The sequence below is a fragment of the Limulus polyphemus genome, unplaced genomic scaffold (assembly GCF_000517525.1).
Source record: "Limulus polyphemus unplaced genomic scaffold, Limulus_polyphemus-2.1.2 Scaffold93, whole genome shotgun sequence".
Classification (NCBI taxonomy): Eukaryota; Metazoa; Arthropoda; class Merostomata; order Xiphosura; family Limulidae; genus Limulus; species Limulus polyphemus.
The window spans coordinates 516951-531694 of NW_013665703.1; the positions used below are offsets into that span (position 1 = coordinate 516951).

The following is a 14744-nucleotide window of genomic DNA, read 5'->3' on the forward strand; positions in this document are numbered from 1 at the left end:
CATTACTATTAAGCAGAAATAAAAAAAAAGACTAAATTAATCTGCATACATTTACAATACAACTGCATTTTTTTAAATAAGCTTGGTTAGAGGAGAGTGTGCGTTTTCTTATAGCAAAGCCATATCGGGCTATTTACTGTGTCCAGCGAGGAGAATCGAACCCTTGATTTTAGTGTTGTAAATCCGAAGACATACCGCTGTCCTACCGAGGGACGTTGTTTAGAGGGGAAAATATTGCTTTACGTTTATAGTGTTTAATGTTTTCATGCAATACATATAAATTTCAAATAGTAAATTTTTTAAAACTTCAAAATTCATAACATACAGTAAGTCTGTTTGTTTGTTTTTCAGAGCAAAGCCACATTGGACTATCTGCTGTGTCCATCGAGGAGAATGGAATCCGGTATTGTAGAGTTGTAAGTCAGTAATCTTTAGCGCTAGGAGACAATACAGTGAGTCATGTATGCAAAATAGTCAGTAACAACATATCATCTAAAAGCAAACATCTTTGAAACAACTGAAGAAAATGAGCTACTCATCTTTAATGTTTTAACGTCACAAAAACAAATAACATGATAAGCTGTATTCTTCTGTAGATATTGCATATAAAACACACTAAACAATAGCGTCTTGATAGGCTCTATTTTACTATGAAAATTATGGTCTTCTTATTATACACCATTGGTATGTATGGTATTTAAACGTGTCATATAATAAGTGGCATAATATAATACGTGACTTATAATATAATGTCATATATTCCCGTGCAATCAAATCCAGCGAGTGGGACACCAGTAAGTTTGTGGACTTAGAACATTAAAATACGGAGTTCGATTCCCTGCGGTAAATATAGCAGATAGCCAATGCTGCTTTGCTCTAAAAGAAACAAACAAACAAGCCAATTCCAGTGAAATAACCGTTATATATTATTTAATGCCTCCTCACTATCTGTATAAAAAACAACAACATGGCACTAATAAACCCGAACAATGGAGTTCACATAATAAGAATCATTGAAATCCATGTTGCTGTAAATTACTGTAGATGTTACACTGCTTATCTACATTACTATAGATTAAAACATTTTAAAACTGTAGATAATTCCTGACTAACCATAACTAATGATCAGTATGTATACCGATTTTTACAATTTGAAACTGTTAGTAATCGTCCTTGTAACACTATTCTCCACATCATGCTCGTTCTGAGCCTCACTTCTAATGTGTTGCTGTCATAGCCTTAGCTTAGCATTTATTATTACCAATAGAGAATATCTACATGAACAACTCAGCTTACGCAATTTTCTCAGATCACAAGAAGGACTCAGCGCCCTCCGGTGGCTCAGCGGTAAGTCTAAGCGCTTATAAAGCTAAATGTCGGGTATCGATACTCGCAGTGGCACAGCGCAAATAGCCCAATGTGTAGTCTTGTCATTAATAACAAATAAACAAAGATTCAGAACGGAACCATCAACATTATCTCAAATTAGACAAAAAATAAACAGTAAAATTCCATTAAAAATACGATTTATACAAACAAGCACATTTTTATACGACTATTTTTTTTCAATAGCTTGTTTGTTTTGAATTTCGCACAAAGCTACACGAAGACTATCTGCGCTAGCCGTCCCTAATTTAGCAGTGTAATACTGGAGGGAAGGCAGCTAGTCATCACCACCCACCGCCAACTCTTCGGCTACTCTTTTACCAACGAATAGTGGGATTGACCGTCACATAATAACGCCCCCACGGCTGAAAGAGCGAGCATGTTTGGTGGGAAGGGGATTCGAACTCTTGACCCGCAGATTGCGAGTCGAGTGCCCTAACCACCTGGCTATGCCGGCCACTTTTCAATAGCAAACACAAAACGCTGATTTCCTTTTGAGTGATTACGATTTGAGCTGGAAAGAAAACTATGATTCATTATTCATGTCTTATCTATCAACTCTCAGTTTACTATGATATATATATATATATATATATATATATATATATATAGGAGATTTGTTATGAAGGTTGCCTTTCGAAACAATAGCAAAAACGTATTTAAAACAAGATATGTAAATATAAAATCACGTTGTTTTCGTATTATCGTACATTCCATCCGTAACTTTCATTAAATAATAGTTTCGCATTGCGTACATCCAGAGTATAAATGTATATAATGAGCTATAATTATTTAATATAATGATATTAATTAGCTGAACTTTGAGCAACTTGGTTTATTTTCATAGTTGATGATATCCTTGAAAAGAAAGGTTATTTGCTTAATTACCTCATACAACTAATACCATTTGTTGTTTGATCAAGAACACATACACGTATCATTAAATATACATGCAGTCCCTTCAACAGTAAATTCAGATCAGATGGATTCATAACTAACTTATCAGTAAACAACATCGTCCGTAGAAATAAATTATTTACCTACATCTTATACAAGAAAGAAACAATTCAGGGAGGTGTTGCAACAGGCAAGAAAACGGAGATGCACAAAGGAGCTAAGTAGCTCATCTATCTTTCTTTGAATTTAGTGCAAGTGTAATTTAACAAGCCATCTTTAATAGAGGATGATTACAAAGAAAGTTCAGTGTATTAAAAATTACTTGTCCTAGGGGAATTGAGTTTCACCAGGAGCATGTCGAGAATCGTAAGGTTTGTTTAGAAAGTTTAGACATAATACAAGGAGTATCAAAACTTGTCATAGAAGGTATCCAGTTTTCTATCCGTCGTATTCAATCAGCATATCAAGCCTATTCCTAAAGTAAACTACTGCAACCTCACATGTTGTACAGGCAGTGTTCATTGATCCTCATGATATCCTGCACATTGACATACATTCGACTCAAGTTACCAATCTCGTGTTGTTGAAAGAGAGATAAAGAAGAGAAGTAAAACCAATACTAGTTTGTGAACAAAGCAATTTAGGTGTGTGTTGTAATGATGGTTTTGCAACATGTGTCATGTCAAAACTTTCCCGAATAAAACTTACGATTTCAAATGTGCTTCTGATGAAATGTTGTTCCCGTAGGAAAAGTAGTTTTTAAGGTATGATAATTTTAACTATGGAGTTTTCCTTATTATTACCCCTATATTTCGCATCATCAACTAATCGTGTCATATTATCATAAGTTAAGCCCCACCCGGTGGCTCAGAAGTAAAGTTAATGGGTTATAATGCAATAATTTGATGATTGATTTCTGTACAGCTTTGCGCTTATACAAAACAAACAAACCACCCTTTAAGTAGCAATTGTCGAAGTTAGGCTTCAAAAATATTTGAGCCTTATTTAGTAAATCTGTCAACACTGATTTAAGATAAAACGGGATACATCAATTGCAAGATCTCAGAATATTTGTATAAAATGGGAGCGATTTCATTCTTTTATTCATCGTTTAATTCTTAAACATATTGTGGCTTGTAGTATGTAAAGAATAACTAGGTATTTGCTGTTTTTTATGAACATTTCCTTACTTTGATTAAGGTCTACTAGATACACAACGCTAGAATCCGGGTTTCAATACCCGTGGTGAGCAGAGCGCAGATAGCCCATTGTATAGCTTTGTGCTTAATTACAACCAACCAACCAACTCAAGACGAAACGTTTCCCAGCACAGTGCTCGATTTTAAAAAGAAAATAATGAAGTAATTCATTCAATAAGTTACTTGGAAAAAAGGCTATCACTATATAGCAAATACGTACACTGTTATTTATGTTTGCACAGGTACAAATTTTATGACGTAATTTTTTGACATGATAATGGTTGCTTTTATAATATTCCGATAATATAATTTCTGTACATGGAGAAAACATTAAAATGAAATAATTAATTGCTGCATCCCTTTGCCGGCCGTAAAATTCACCGGGAGTCATTTACTGCTGCAGTAAAATATCGTAGAACCAGTTATTACATTTGTAAAAGAAATTACAGCTTTTCCAAAGCTTTCCTGGTGTACCATCTTGTTCATCTGTTTAGTTTGTGAGAGGAGCTTTTTACAAGCGTTGTGTATCACGTTGAATTTCCCGCAGTTCTGCAGATTACATCCAACGAAGATCCCGTTTGCAGAGTTGTTTTGAGAAGATGGTGCAACGTCGTTCTGAAAATAAATGTTGCAAACCATTCCACCCACACACTTCTTAATCTTTTATTTTACTCACGTTTAGTGGCTGGTTAGAGTAATGTTAGATAATGTGGATATTGTATCCACTAGATGAAAGATAACTTCCTTTATTGCTGAAACAATGATAGTTACTTTATTTTTGCACTTAATCCATACGAATTAATTGTTTGAGGAAATTTCTAGTGACAAGTTGAGTTGCTTTTTTTAAGCACAAGTGACTTAATAGTGAAAGTTTATAGAGAAACGTCATCCAGAGAAATGATAGCTAACATTTAATCGATACTCATTCATGATTCAAGTATAGCTTAAAAAACTGATGTATGCAAGAATTGTTTACCACAAATTTGTTGAGTTTGTTTGTTGTTAAGTGCAATGCTAAACAAGGTTTTATCTGCAATATGCCAACCGCTGGTATCGGACACCTATTTATATCATTAGAAGACTTCGATCGAAAGTAAAATAGGAAGCTCTAATAATCATACTTTGCTTATGGAAGACAATTTACCTATCTGATTTTTGAAATTTTGAAACTTGTTGAGTATTTAGAAAGGATTAGCTTCTGATAAATCTTAATTCAAGTTTATAATTGGATCAAGATTCAAAGTAAAACACAAAGTACACAATGGACGGAACAGGGCCACACCCACTTTGAGGTTGCACTATGTAAAAAAACACACACACACCAAGTATTATAATGTTATCTCGTCCATTCCTACATTATTTTCTCACTTTTTGGTGCTCCCTTTCATACTTCCTAATTTTTTTACACATACCTCATAAATTTGTTGATACTAAGTCTCAAGATTGACAGAGCTCCATGCCTATCCTTCTCGAAGCTTTTTGAGAGCTGTCTCTCGAAATTTTCTGACTTTTGCTGATATCTTTGATATAGTTTTCTTCCATCTATTCAGGGTGGCGGCCTTTTCTTTGGCTAGATTAATGGCTAAGGTTTGTTTTGTATATTCGGCATTACTGTTTCTAATCTTATCTCTATTCTTGAAGTAATGCTCTCTTCACTGGGGCAAAGATTTTCAAAATTATCAACATAAGAGTTTCTCTTTTTCTCTCGTTTTAAAAATCTCACTGTTTCAAGTACAATCTTAGATCTCAATAGGTTACACTTAGTTTGAAAACAATGCAAAGGTAAATTATACAACTTATCGTTCTTGTTTTCAGTCTAGAGTGCTCAAGCAAAGCCATATCAGACTTCGGAGTGGTAGCGTTCGTCCTCACGTTTTATGCACCGACTACTATGATCGAATTGCTGTTTACAACACAGAACCCTCGAGTCACATGAAAAGAACTTCACTTTCAATGTTTAGATCATATTTAGAACGTAGATCTAGAGAATCTACGTACTCCACGTTTTTCTAAGTAGGTGATACAGCTGCAGGTTGATCACGTAGCGCTTGCGTACATGCACTCGTGTACCAGTAGTGATACAGGGGGAGTTGCTACATGGAACCTCACTGAGGGTGCTCGTAATCATAGAATATGGCTATTAGTGTATTTTTAGCCTGTTAGTAGTGTTACAAAATGGTTGTTGTTATAACGTGTTATTATCAAGGTTATAAGTAAAACTAAGAAAAACGCTTTTATCAAACGTAGCGTAATTCAATCAAATGTGTTTAGATTTGCTAAAGGTGAAGGCAGAAGAGAGATATGCCTTTCCAACACAACGTTATTCGGTCAGATAGTCAGAATGACAAGTGTTTTGTTGGCTTGTTACTCTGCAGCTGGTTTGTTTACTATTCAACAGTGTGTGTAAAGTGCTTATAAAATTTGTTTAGATGCTGTTTGCAATGTGTTTGAGATTATAATTTGTGTTGCACATCTGGCCCATTCCTACTATAAGTAGGTACTACGGTACTTATAATAAAATCTCACCAATGATCTAGTCTACCGAAAAATCGTCACAATAAGTTTTAGATAATTTCTGTCACACAACCAGAGAGTTTAGAATATTCATCATCTTCAGATGATCTCTCTTAATATAAAGAATATTCCATATAACGGTCTTAGAAAATGTGATCTAACTATTACTAAACAAGTAATATTAATGGTTTTAGAAAACTTGACCTAGCTATTATTTAAACACATAACGCTAACAATAACAATAATTTGTGAAGATTTATTTTTTTTTCTCTTGCGTGTTTAAAAAACAACGTTTAAACGCGGTTCTCTTACCTATGGCTTGCAAAAATTGTTTACGCGTTACATAACTACGTAGATTTTGATGTAATCTTAAAAAAGCACATTATATAATCTCACTGTTTAAGAAGCTAATGGAGAAAGTTATCAGCATAAAAAGCAAAAGCAAAGGTTTAGATAGGTTTAAAGTCAACTTTCAGCTGCGAATCACATAATATTTTTTTTCAGTGGCACAGCGGTGTGTCTGCGGACTTACAAAGATAGAAATCGGGTTTCGATACACGTGATGGGCATAGCACAGATAGCCCTTTGTGTAGCTTTGTGCTTAACTACAAACAAACAATTTTTTTAATTTCAATTACATTTAATCCTTAGCTGTATTCACTATTAAAACTTAAAAATATGACACAAACTCACTGTATCAGTAGCAGCTGAATCTGGTCTTCTGGTTTAGGATTAGTCTCACATTGGCAATCATAATATTGCAAAAACATTTTCGTTAGGCATTAGTATTAGTCCCATTATATACTTTTAAAACAGCATTCTTTATTCAGTCCTTTAGGGTTTTTCAAGAAAAAAAAGAGTGTATGATAATGTTTCAACCACGCTATGTCCTCCATATCCTTTGCGAGAATGCGTTTCGCTCAATAGAAAACTCATTAGGCCGGTGGGACACAATAAACAAAGTAGTGATCGGAATACTATTTATATAAGCCATTTGTTATAACAACAACTGTTATTGTGTGAAAGCCTTTTATAAGCTGGCGAAGCAAGATTACAATTAATCATACTTGTCATATGACAATTATAAGTAATTATAATCATGCTCGCCAACTTAAATGAGTCGACACCATAACAATATGGCAAAATGATTTCGTCTGCATTGTAGAGTCACAATTCATTATTAAATAATAAGTTTAAAAGTAAGTCAAATATCTAAAAAAAAATAACTCGCTTACTCTCATTCTCATTTTCAGTTGTCGTACATAGAATAGATTTTGTGTAAAACATTTCTGTATGTGTCTTACCGATCACATTAAATTCCTCTCATGAGAAATTCAATATTAATCAATTAGATCAGCAGCTAAAGTACGAGTTGCAGCAGAATTACGATATATGTATACATAAGTATTTGAAGATCAACACCATTTTCTACTAAGCTCACTCTCGCGTGGGCTTAAAAACTTGACTGTCTCTAAAATTTATTTTGTTTGTACAAAAATGCTGGATCATGATATAAGCTCCAGCCTATTAAATTATTCTGTGAGATATCCGCTAGTTTTGCTGTCCTATGAAAAAAAAACAACATAAATATATACAATTCTGGAAAAGTATTCATGATATTTATTATGAGATACTACCCATCCCCTTCTTGAATCTCTTTGTTTTCTACTTTTCATTTTGTAACTGGATCTGACGTGAGGCGATTTTTCCAGAGTTATGGTTTCAGGTTTTTGTCATCGTTTTCCAAATCCCAATAAGGATACCAAGATTCAATTTAGTTATAGGCTTATTGTCATAACTAGTTATATACGGCTATGTTCTGATTTTCACACTTTTTCTTTGTATCAAACCTAACACTACCGTGAACAACTACCTCCATGTGCTGCAAGCTTCTTCCATGTTAATGACTTTCAAATTTCCTTCCAATCATTAAATGTGAGGTATATTAAGAAACTAGTCCAAACTGCCCTTCGGTGAAATATGTTATAGGACTATAGCTAACATGTTTCAGCTTACCGCATCCAAAACTGTATGCATACTTGCTACCATTGTTGTTTTAGTTCAGACCCTGAGCTCCGTCTAGGTCTGAACTAAAACCTCTGGTGGCATAATCAAAGTTTTTAGTACTACATCTATGTAGTAAACTGACTTATACCTAACATCCAGCAGCTAAAGGTTAAATGTACAAGAACAATGACCAGACTACAGGTTATGAATTTAACATCATCGGAAGCAGGCTACGCCTTTATCGTGCACTCATTCACTAAAACCTGGACTATATGTTTCTGGTCTATGCTTCAGTCAGGTATTTTATTTAAAAGTCCTTCAGTCTGTGAGCATCAGGATCTTATTCTATGCACATGGGCCTTCTTAACTTCTCCAATTTTCATTATATACACACTGAGTGCTGATAACCTACATATACGTACACAACTATCGTTGTAAGATGTTACAGGGCTGCAATCTTTGCCATATCATCCACTCGTCACTGTGTCTTCATGCCTCAGTAGGCTGTTTCTTAACAAATATATTTTCTGTTATTCGCCACTTTAACCTTATATCCAGGCAAGTTTAAGTTAAATTAGCCTGTTCATTGAGATGGCCTGATGATCAACCTATTACCAGGGCTTATTACAATATCGACCTGTGATCTATTCTCGAGTCTCTGAAATTATCATTAGCCCTGATCGAAAATTGTGATTTATTTTCATGAACACTAGTTGAACTATCCCTCTTTCATACTTATTGTTATAAATGGCTCCAAATCAAATGAGATGCTTAGTTCAACTATGGTTTCTGGTAACCCTGATTACCCATTGGATCCGTTCTGAAATTCTGTGTTCTCTACAAATATCTAGAAAATCTCACTTGCTTTGGTTCACATAGAGAGTAAACAGTACAGTCAGAGAGCAAATTACACTAACTAGCTGAATTCATTACTGGCTCATGAATAGCTTAACAATAACCCACGTGTAAATCTTTGCCATACTCATAACAATTTTTTTGATATATATATATATATATATATATATATATATGAATCTGGCCCATTTATCCTCATCATCTTTATTTGTCCAGATTTGTTTGAATCTCTGTTCATATTAGTTAAAGGCTTGGAAGCAGAAGGTGAGGCTGATTTGGCTGCAACATCGGCCAAAATAGACTCACCTGATGCTTTCTACCTTCTTCCTAGTCCATACCTTGATGTTAAACTCTTTATATAAGAAGCAAGTTATATGTCAGATGACAACAGTTTTCAGGCGAGCACTAATAGTACTTATTTGTTAGAACTCTACTTTGTGCAGAATTCTTATGGAGAAATTTTTCTTGTAACGGTTCCATATTGGGCATAATTTTCTTTCCTCAGTGGTATTTTCTATCGTAGAAAACCGTACATTTTATAAATAGTCTGACTGTGTCTCATACTTTTATTACTTTGATGCTCTGTGTTTTAAACCGTATCTCCATGTTATATTCCTTTTAATCAAACAGTCTCGTTATACATTGTAATACTGTTCAACTTCACAGCGTTTTTTAGCTTTTATGAAGACTATTAGTTTTTACATTGACATTTGAATTTCATTATTTTCTTTTATTGTATATTCACAATTTTACCTCCTTTATATCTTTTTTATTTTTTTCCCGTTTTGCGTATTTTCATTTGAAATGCTTATATTTTCTTTATTTACATTTCAACTTCCTCATACACCTTATTTGTAATAGTTGGCCTTGAATGCTTTGGATCATTAAGCCCCATACACAGTCAAGTTTGTTTTTGTTGTTGTTGCTGTTTTTTTGCTAGAACAGAATAAAAATTTTTCTTACCTCAATGAAACTGCAGTTTCGTCGGTGCTAGCAACAGAGAATTATGTAATAAGGATGATCTAACAGTATCCAAATCAACATTGATAATGCTAATACTTAACTAACTACCGAAAGTTTTGAATATGCTTCTTAAGCTCTATATTTGAAAGGCGCATTAATAACTGGTAAACAAACACATATATAAACATCCGAAAGTTTAATATAAATATATATATCTATTGTTTGCTTAAGTCTTCATCGTAAACTTGCTTAATAGTGAAAACATAAATTCCTGTTTATATTTATCATTTAGACTACTGCAAATCAAATAATAAACCCGTGATCACATTATATAAACATAAACAATTAAATGTTTGACAAATTGGTTAAATTTATCTTTTTTTATCTATTGGCAAAACGAAAACTTTACAACGAATAAATATATCCAATTTTAATAAAATGGAAGCGCAATAAACAAAACCAATCTAAATGCCAAGACTCTTCTGTTTTACTTCCATAATACATATAAATAAATTTAGCACAAAACGTTTGTCTAGTAAAAAGAAGAATAAAATAGTAAAAATTCAGGAATGAAAAGTAAAATTATCACCAACACCTCTTCATTGCAACAGAAACATTCCCATTTATAGCAACCACAGTACAGTTACAGAACAAATTACTCTAACTAGCTTAATGCATTGCTGGTTATGGATAGATTTACAATAACTTACGTGTAAATACTCTGTATCCTATAATATAATGTAGATTTACCAGTAATTACATTAAACACCCCCATATGATGTTATGTTATGTCACGTAATTTTATTACATACATGTATCTGTACTTGGTTGCTAAAACAAAGTTTACAACAGAGAAATTTAACTATATACACCTTTAACTAATTTGAACAATTAACAAGTTACAAAAAACACACGAAGTAGGAATAGACTGAACGATGGCCACACTCACTTTGAGGTTGCACCGTTTCAAAAACTACCAATTCTCGCCCATGCCTACCTTGTTTTCTTACTTTTTGGTGCTCCCATTCCTCTTTCCTAATTTTTTTTACGTATTTTTTTTACACTTGTGGTATCGAGTTCCATATTATCAGTTGATCATGAATCTATCACTTGCGGGTAATTTAGTGAAATTGTTGTGAGTTTAATTACTACTAAATATAATGTTTTAAATGTTTTCATCCAGCGTCCTCCTAAAGCTCTAGCTAAGTCGGTCCTTTATCACATAATTAACCCTAGAATTAACGACGAGGAACATATTACCGGTTTTTAAATCCATTTCTAAGCTATTAAACTGTTAATTGCAAGAACTTTTATAACATACGATTCACACACACAGAAAACTATAACCAAAAGTATTGTAATTAATTCCACAAACTACTGTTGGAATAACTTAGGTATATGAGCTAGAAAATTATGATTTTAACCTAATTCTCTCTTACACTGAATATGAGAAAAGGGCAACAACACACTTCGTTCAATATGATGAAATATGTGGACTAAGTTGGTAGTGAATGGCACAAAAAAGTTGATTATTTGAGGATCTAAGGAAATCAAGCACATTCTTTACTTGAAATAACTATTGTTAATGGTTTTTGTCATAGATTTAGATATTGGTGACAACGAAAAAGTAATAAAAATAATTTATTTTTGGAAAAAGTCTGTGATCATATAGTTTGGTTTAGTTATTATTAAGCACAAAGCTACACAATAGACTATTCATATTCAGCCAACTACGGGTATCGAAATCAGAGTTTTAGAGTCGTAAGACTGCAGAGTTGCCACTGAGTTACTGGGTGGCGTGATCGGATAAGGTATAGATCGTATACTTATGTAACGTTACTGGGCTTAAGCTTTAAAAGATATATTTTACGAGTTACACTGGCTCTGTACCAGAACAGCCATTTTTTATGTTGCTTATAGCTCAGATATGCAAGATATATATAAATGTTAAGAAAAGATTGCCTCAGGGAAAACTAAAGAGTAAACTTCTTTCATTATAGCGTTTACTTCGTTTTGAAGCTTTTGCAGTCTTTCTATCTAGTTTGCGTTATAGGTTTTCAATGACATGAAACGTGATTAAAGTAAAATGCAACAAGAATATTTTTGGAAGGAAAATTGAAAGTCACATGAAATTTAGTTTGATACAAATTAATACAAATATATTTTATGTCTTTAATTTTTACTATTTTCACCCAAACGAATTATTTATAAATTTAGAGAATAAGTTCGTAGCATGACCAGCTAGATAATGTAGTCTGAAGTCTTATAACGCTTTAAACGGGGTTTCAATACCAGTGGTGGGCACAATAGATATAGCTCCTTGTGTAGCTTTGTGCTTAACAATAAACAAATTCAGTTTGTTTGGTTTGAATTTCGCACAAAACTACAGGAGGGCTATCTACGTTAGCCGTCCCTAATTTATCAGTGAAAGACTAGAGGGAAGGCAGCTAGTCATCACCCACCGTCAACTCTTTTACTAACGAATAGTGTAAGTGATCGTCACATTATAACGCCCCCACGGCTGAAAGGGTGAGCATGTTTGATGTGACGGGGATTCGAACCTGCGACCCTCAAATTGCGAGTCAAGCTCCCTAACCACTTGACCATACCGGGCCAACAAATTTGCTCTAAATAAGTAGATGAGGTTATTTATGTAATGCTTGAAATTTTCTATGTCTCACTACTGCTCATGGGCTTCGTTTCCTTCAGATTATACAATAGCAACAGAAATGGGTGAAGAATTAGTGTAAAAGTAACAACTAAGTCACAGGTGAATGTGACGTTCTCGCAATAGAAAATGAAGGAAATGTCTTTCGAAACAACAAATAACACATATACAGAAAACAGAGCTTCATTCATGAAAGACTAAACATTCATGACCTAATGACTATAAAGATGACCCGAAGACTATAAAAACTACAAAATATGCCTGTTTAGCGAAATGTTTTGATTTTTATTGTGTAACACCAAATTTGTTTCTTTTCTTAGCAGTATATTTACTTTGGAATCTGTCAATATTTGGGCATTTATTTCATCGTGAAATGTAGTTAATAAAAAGGCACCAGCCAGCTACAAACAAAATACTTGTTGATGTTTTTTATACGTCTTTTACTATCATAATTCTCCATCAACTATAGGCCACAATTAGTAAAGCACTTGGAGTATCAAAATTAGATTCTTCTAATTTTATGTGTAATGTTACTTGAAGTGAGGAAAATGTTAATTCAGTACTCACACGAAGCAAAGTACTAGTTTTATTTGTTATGTAAGTATGTTATGTTTTATTCTTTCTTTAAAGTTAATTCAATTAACCGTATTGTTTAGAATCCTCATTATATTTACTAGCAGAAGTACCCGCCGGGCAGGTATAACTGCTAGCTCCTGCGGCCCAAAGACAGGCCTGCTGCCTTTTCTAGAATTGTCTGACAGTTCTACAACAATGTACTCATTCTTGACATTCAATAATGTTCATCATCCATGAGAAAAGAGATTTTATTGAAATTTTAGTTTAAAAATAAGCTATCATTACGTCATTACATCACAGAGCAGATTTTATTGAAGTATTTCTTTGTAAACGCAGTTATCAATGAAAGTGCCTTGCTTTTCTCTTGCAACACACTTGCAATATATAAAAATTACGGAGAAAATTAAAGTTTTAAAGCAGGCAAATACCTGTCTGTATAAAAAGAATACTGTCTGTATAAAAAGATATACACAATAATGAAAATTATTATGGAAACGTGCCAGCGATACACATACAGGAGTCACAAACTACGAGTAATTACAACTAGATGGGGAACTTATTATTCAATTTATTGTACAGTACATTAGCATTTTGTACGTTAGCTTTTTTTGTGCTTTACATAGTGTGTTACACCTTGGTCTCATATTACATCGAAGTACGATTGTTGAATTATATTCCAAATGTCCAGTTGTACCCACCACTACCCTTTTAGTCACCTTTTGACCTTCGCAGGTTTTATATAAACTTAAAAAATGTTCATATGGGGTCTTTGTACAGACTAGCCATTGTTGTGAGTATTGCATGAGCCTCTTTACCGTTCCGATAACATTCCCCACATTTTCTGCGCACTTGGGCTCATTTTGTTGCTGGGAGATCATTTCTCGCCTTATGAGTGATGTTTCAAACGAAATGGCATAATGAATCAGAAACTTTCTGTATTTTGCAACAGTCACGGTGCCATCATTTTTGTGTAGATCATCGAAACCATTGGCTGAGGTGTAACTCCAAACTTATACTGATCCCCCACCATGCTGCACTGTAAATCTTGTATATTAATTAGGATAAGTTCTTAAGTCCGCCTCCTAACAAACTATTGTTGATTTTTGGTGAACATTTCGAACTTGGGTTCATACTCTCCAGATCTGTTCATTCCACTATTTGTGATCGGATGGTCATTTCAAGATATCTAACATAACGTTTCGATAGTTTCAGTTTTCTATCTTGATCACTTCTATTTCTAACAATGTCAGTCTTGCATACAGTTCCTACAGAATCATGGAGTCATGTCATAGTTTTTGTCCCGTAATATCTTTCAACAGCCGAAATTCGATCTTTACATGATAATCTTACGGTATTTCAACCCTAAGAGAAATAATCAGAACACACTACTACTGCTGGACAGAGTATGACAGCTTATACTTTTATGAAGTTTATGCTAGTCTTACAGTTTCTTTGGGGAGGATGAACCAAACATAGTATGAACTATCGACGCATGAATGTGTTCTGGCTTAATTCATTTTCCAACGATAAAGGAGTGACATTCTCGCTTTTTATACCTTTATCATCTCTGTGTTCATGATTATTTGCGATACTCTTTCTCTCTATATATACATATAGTTGTCTTTAAATAAAATTCGGTCAATATGTGAATTACTAGCTATTGTTGTGACATAGTAATT

General features: G+C 33.7%; 1 protein-coding gene across 1 annotated transcript in view; it reads left to right on the forward strand.

Moving 5' to 3' along the window:
* Positions 1 to 345: 345 nt before the first annotated feature.
* The window catches only part of LOC106468989 (dopamine receptor 1-like), a 51602-nt gene continuing 37203 nt past the window's right edge, over positions 346 to 14744 (forward strand). Inside the window, exon 1 of the mRNA XM_022398206.1 lies at positions 346 to 416. The gene's annotated coding sequence lies outside the window, so the exon portion shown is untranslated. The remainder of the gene's footprint in view (positions 417 to 14744) is intronic.